The sequence below is a fragment of the Silurus meridionalis genome, chromosome 28 (genome assembly GCF_014805685.1).
Source record: "Silurus meridionalis isolate SWU-2019-XX chromosome 28, ASM1480568v1, whole genome shotgun sequence".
NCBI classification, from domain to species: Eukaryota; Metazoa; Chordata; class Actinopteri; order Siluriformes; family Siluridae; genus Silurus; species Silurus meridionalis.
Window position 1 is genome coordinate 2,723,262 of NC_060911.1, and position 6,739 is coordinate 2,730,000.

A 6,739-nucleotide genomic window follows, 5' to 3' on the forward strand; every position below is an offset into this window, starting at 1 on the left:
CAGTCTCCAAGTCCCTGCTGCTAAAAAAACACCCCCAGCATGATGCTTCCACCACCACGCTTCACTGTTCACTGATGCTGTAGAATTCCTGAACCCTGAAATTCCCACAGAAGGAAATTGTTTTGGAAGCCTATCCATGGATTTGGAATGGGATATATATATATCGGTGTGATAGTTAGGGGTCCATATAATCCAGCCATATAGTGTATATGATGTAGCAGAACGAGCACAAGATAAATCAGTTCAATTGACTCACTACAAAATTTCCGCCAAGTGGAGAAAATGTTACTCTGAATGTAAGCACATCGTGTTTCATTTCAGGAAAAGTCTTTAGATTTAAGATGCAAGAGTTTGTCGTGATACGTACAGGAAAGCAAATCCCCTCAACCTCTGACATAAATTATAAAAAGGGCATCAATTACAAATGTCCAAAATGACAGTAGTGTGTAGAAGGTAGTGTGACCATGGGGAGACATCAGTGATGGACGAAGTACACAAACCATGGAATTGAGTTAAAGCAGAGATGCACTCAGTAAAGTATAAGTAAAAAAATCACAGTAAAAATGCTCCATTTAAACTTTCACTTGAGTAAAAACACAAAAGTATTTGCCTTCAAAGGTACCTAATTATCCAAAGTACTATAATTTATTATATTTGAACGATATAAACGATCAAACACTGATTGATCTCTATTAAAATGATCATGAGCTCAAAACCTTTTTACCTTCTACAAAACAATCACGTACAAGGTCAAAACAAGGTCACGTGTGTTGTGGCGAGTTTCTTCATCATTTCTTCCTTTTTAAATGTTCAGCTTGATGTTGAACTGTATGTTGGTGATCAGTAGATGCCACCAAGCGGCAAAACAAGTTTAAAATGGAGCACAAGCTCGACCCTGATTGGTGGATTGCTGCACGTTTGACCAGTTACGTTTTTATCCTCGTAAAATAAAAAAAAAACGACTGATTTTGCAAAATGTAGTTGAGTAAAAAGTAAAATATTTGACATGTAGTGAAGTGAAAGTAAAAGTTTTCCCAAATGGAAACACTTCAGTAAAGTTCAGATACGGGAAAAAGCTACTTATGTACAGGAACCAATTACATTGACTTTGTTACTGTCCACCACTGATCCTGCAGACGGCTCAGTCAAAACATCATTCTGATCTAATCCAACCACATGCTGATCTCTACTCAGGAAATCGTAGATCACTCTTTTTACACTTTTGGTGAAATTATACCGAAAACGTTTTTCGAAATGGTCCATATATCCGATTCTAGCTCTTTATGAAGAAAAAAAGGTCTATGGTTCACTTTGTTCACTACGTTGAATCATAAATAACCATCCACTCCCGAGAAACCTCATTAATTCAGCTTACTTCCTGTTTCATAATGGTCTGATAGCGATTTCTGAAATGTAGAAATTTAGCAATATTACAAATTACAAAACTTATGCCATCATAAGCCCCGCCCAGTTTATTAATTCATAATTCATCCTCTTGTGAAAACGCCTTCAAGACGACGAGGTACTGATTAGTGTAAAGTCTTGTCTTGGTGGATGTTTTAAGGAAGTACTCAGGAATCCGCATTTTATTCGTACATACGTAAATTTGTATTAAGCTCCTCCCACTCGATGAACAAACTACATTTGGTATCATGACACTGTATTGAATGCTATCGGTCTGAATTTTTTTCCATTGTGTCCAAGACCTGAGCATCTGACATTAAAACCTGCCCACTTTGCACTTGAAAATGCAAATCCCTTTAAAAGGAAAAAAAAAAAAGACTGCATGACTTCCTGGACCATGTTCACCTCCTCGTCTCTGAGACATCTGTAATCTCTTTCTCAGCGTTTATGAAAGAAAAAGCACAATTTTGTTGTTTGCAGCTGTTTGTACGTTTGCAAATCTTTTCTTTAATGATGTCCTTGAATTAAATGAGTACTGTATGAAGTGCGGACACTGTTTGGGGTTTTACTGATGTTGGTGGGAAAATGTTTTCATGGTAATCTCCAGCTCCTCGCAGAGATGTTCTTCAGGCTTTTAAAGGAGCGTCTGAAGTTAAGAGCAGCGTCACCATGAGGGTTTCTGCAGACAAACCCGATCTGACATCTGGTCAACTTTTCGCGGATTATGCTAAGTCAGAGTCATGCTAGCGTGGCTAATCATCAGTATTACGCTAAATAGAAAACATGTTCACGGGTCAGAACACAGAAGCACAGAGTGTTTCTATTTAAGCCACACCCCTTTTAACATTGCTATGAAATGATCAAATCTGATTGGTCAGAAGGTGATCAAGAGTTTACACGCTTACAAAAACGCTTAATATTAATATAACAAACAATAAAATCTGTCACATGGATATCTATCTATCTGTCTGTCTGTCTGTCTATCTGTCTGTCTGTCTCTATCTGTCAATCTCTGTCTCACAATCTCTGTATCTTTTTGTATCTGTCTGTCTATCTCATGGTGTCTGTCTCCTGTCTGTGTCAGTCTCTCTGCCTATCTCGATATCTCAGTGTCTTTCTATCTCTTTCTATCTCTGTTTGTCTTTATCTCTGTCTCTGTTTAATGATCTCTGTCTGTTTATAATATCTGTCTTTCTATCATTTATCCATTTATCTATTTAGCTCTGTCTCTATCAATTTATCCATTTATCTATCTATATGTTTATCCGTGTCTGTATATCTGTTTATCCATTTATCTATCTATTTATCTCTCTATATGTTTATCCGTGTCTGTATATCTGTTTATTCTCTGTCTCTATCTGTTTGTGTCTTTCTCTCTGTATCTGTCCCTCTATCTCTTTGTCTCTGTGTTTGTTTTTCTATCAGTCTGTCTCTATCTGTAAATTGACAGTACATTAGAGGGGGGTGTTTGTGGGGGAAAAGTCTAATGATTAATATCACTATAGCAGTAAAATCTCCTCGAGATAAATAATCACGGTATGAACACTGCGTCCTCACATCGCTCAGCTCTTACTCTTAACCCCACTCGCGTCTCTGCTGCTCTCCTGCACGGGTTTATTATTAAAGCTGGAATGAGTTCAAAACGTGGGACTTGCAGCTGGATGCTGCCAGGAAACAAGCAAAATGAGTGTACAGTTTAAAATCTCATACAAATCATCTGGTATGAAAATGACCTTTTTCATAATGAATTTTTTATGACTTTGTGATCACAAGCCATTGAGGGTAATTACGCTAATGTCTAGGGGGGAGAAGGGGGAGGGGAGGGGGTAATTAAAGTAATACTAATTAGAGCAATACTGAAACTTCAATCAGTGTTGAAGAAAAATGATAGGGTTTATTACACAGATGTCTCAGAGAAAATGACTAATTATTGTTCTGGTGTTGGCGTACCACATACATATACATCGTAAAGCCAAAAGTATTGGGACACACGACTTTTCCATCCATATGCTAGCTTTCCAAAACTGTTCAGAGGCACACAGTTGTCTGCATCTTTTGGATGTGCGAGACAAAAAAATCCCACAAATTTTATCTCTGGTGTCCACAAACGTCTGTCTGTGTGGTGTACAGAGACGAATCTCATACATGTTTAGATCGATAAGAAATACCAGGCGAACGCTTTTACACGTGACTTCATAGCAGTGTTTTGTTATTGTGTGGAGGATTGTTACAACTTGACTTCTCACACACACACACACACACACACACACACACACTCCTGGATCTCAGTGCAGATGTAAAAGGCTGGTGAGTGGTGAGGAGCTCAGCAGCTCTTCTAATGAATTCCCCGTCACAGCTTTGTCATGGCTGAAGACAAAAGCAGGGCGATCAGAGATCTGGGATCAGACGCGCTTTACAATCACAAGCTCAGATTAGACAAATCCTTTTTATGTAAATGAGCGTACAGGAATAAACACCGGAGAGAAGCAGAAGTAGGTTGAAAGATATGAAATGAAGAGTGTTGTGTCCCAGGGGCATCTCACACACACACACACACACACACACACACACACATAGCAGCACTATTCTAAGTGCTTGGTGTGCAAAAAACTTTGGAGTGAAATCTGCTGCTGCTGTTGTGTAAAAGCTGAACTCTGAGTTCAACACCTCTCTATAACACTATTAGTTTAAAGACCTGCTCAGTACAGAAACGTCTGGAACAGGGAACTGACCATATACTCACATTCTGTCTCTTTATCTCTCTTTATCTGTCTCTCTGTTTATTTATCTCTCTCTCTCTCTTTCTCTCTCTCTTTCTCTCTCTCTCTCTCTGTTTTTCTATCTGTTTATCTTGGTCTCTCTGTCTATCTCTTATGTCTTTCTCTCTGTCTATCTATTCTTTCTATCTACCTGTTTAGCTCTGTCGTTCTATCTGTTTATATCTCTATCTCTGTCTTTCTATCTGTCTATCTCTTATCTCTGTCATTCTACCAGTCTATCTGTTTATAGTCTCTCTATTTGTCTCACTGTCTCTGTATCTATCTGTGTATTTGTTTATCTCTGTCTCTGTATCTCTTTCTCTCTATCTGTTTATCTGTTTGAGTCTCTCTCTCTCTCTCTTTCTCTCTCTCTCTCTCTCTCTCTCTTTTTCTTTTTTGGTCTTCTTCTCTTGTCACTCTGCTTTTGTAACTTACTATCATGCACTTAATAGCAAATCACAATCCACTATTCACACCTGAACTCCTTCCAGCCAATCACAATCGACTATTTACACTGACCGTGGCCTGATGTATATATTGAGGATTTTGTTAAATTGGATCGTTCAACACACCACCATTACCGTGGTTACAAACATGTCTCACACTCGACGCTGATGATGATGTGAATCTTTTTGCATGAACTCGATCCTCTGTGGCTCATCGCACAGCTGGAGCACAGCAGCACAGCAGCACAGTGACAGCAGCGTCGTGTCCTGAAATAGAAACGAGTTTGTGTTCAGGGGAAACGCTTATGACACGTGTATGAATAATAAAGCACGAGTCAGACTCAGGACGGGGAAGTGTGTGTGTGTGTGTGTGTGTGTGTGTGTGTGTGTGTGTGTGTGTGTGTGTGTGTGTGTGTAAAAGAGACTAATAATCTATTACATTTTTATCCAAAAATAAAATGCATCTTGGCTTAATTCCATTTCATGTGAGCACTTCATAAGTCTGTTAGCTCTCATGTTAGTATGACACTTGTGTTAGTTCATGTCTTAGCCTGTGAATTCAAATCCCAGAGCGTGAGTGTGTGTGTGTGTGTGTGTGTGTGTGTGTGTGTGTGTGTGTGTGTGTGTGCCAGTCCATGCTGAAAAGCCTTATAGGACTCTAGCAGGACAGAAGGTCAATTATATGAGCAGTGAGGCATCTCTCTCTTTCTCTCTCTCTCTCTCTCTCTCTCTCTCTCTCTCTCTCTCTCTTTGTTTATCTATTCTTCTCTCTCTCTCCGTTCTCTCTGCTTGTATAGACGTATCTGATATTAACATTACAAACTCTTACTCAATTCAAATGCTTTTTAAAACCTGCCTCAGTTTTGTGTAAGGAAGTGTGTGTGTGTGTGTGTGTGTGTGTGTGTGTGTGTGTGTGTGTAAAGTTGGGTTTCAGTTGTGGAAATGCACTTGTGAATAATGTAAGTTGCTTTATCTTTCACACTCTCTCTCTCTCTCTCTCTCTCTCTCTCTCTCTCTCTCTCTCTCTCTCTCTCTCTCTCTCTCTCTTTGATGCTCAATAATTCATCCAGAGCTGAAGATGTGCTCATGAAGCCACATGTTCCACTGACCACACCTACTTTATATTTATCTCTAATTCCATTTATAATAACATTTATTATATTTATATTATATTTATCTCTTACATTTAAATAACATTAATCTGTAATTACATTTATTTCTAATTACATTTATAACTACACTTATCTGTAACTGACTCACACTAAACCCTGAAGTTCTTCTCCTGCTTCTCCTCGGGTCGTTATTTCCTTCCACCTCGTGCACAACATCCTGTAACACGCACTTCACCCTGGATTATCATCCGGTTTTATAATTATATATTAAAAAAAAAAACGTTCATGATGATGTCACTGTTTTTTTCAGCATTTCTGATTGAAGCTCCGCCCCTTCTTTACTCAGGGTGTGTATCTGGAGCAGAAGCTGGAGTTTATATATGAGGGATTGTGTATGATTACAGATTATCATCAAATCACAGCCGGGAACCAGTGTGTGTGTGTGTGTGTGTGTGTGTGTGTGTGTGTGTGTGTGTGTGTGTGTGTGTGTGTGTGTGTGTGTGTGAGCGAGAAAGGATGGTGTTTGGTCTTTTCTTAGTTTTTCTTTTTCTAAGCTTTCAGTACCTGCATTGGCCTTTTCTTTAGACGCCCCACATTTAGACTCTCTCTCTCTCTCTCTCTCTCTCTCTCTCTCTCTCTCTCTCTTCGAGAAAATAAACATTCCCTGGCCCAGTTTGAGAAGAACTCAAGCCACAATGCTGATTGAAAACAAGGAAACAGAAAGACGACTCGGGTCAGGATTATCTCCTGCCCTAAAAACATCCAACGTCAGCCTCTGATAAATCTTTATTACAACTTATTTTTTTAACTCTGATTTATAAGACCAGTCTGTAAAAGGAGAAGAGCTAAAAATAGCACAAAAAAAATCACATTGATGGAATTCATGATGGCTTTCATTATTACGTTTTTATTTTTTTTATATTTAAAGTTTTAAATTAACCTTTAGCTGGTGATCGGGTGAAGGGGGGGCAGTTTAGTGCTTACAGCATTGGACTTTGGTTCAAAACCTCTTCTGGGC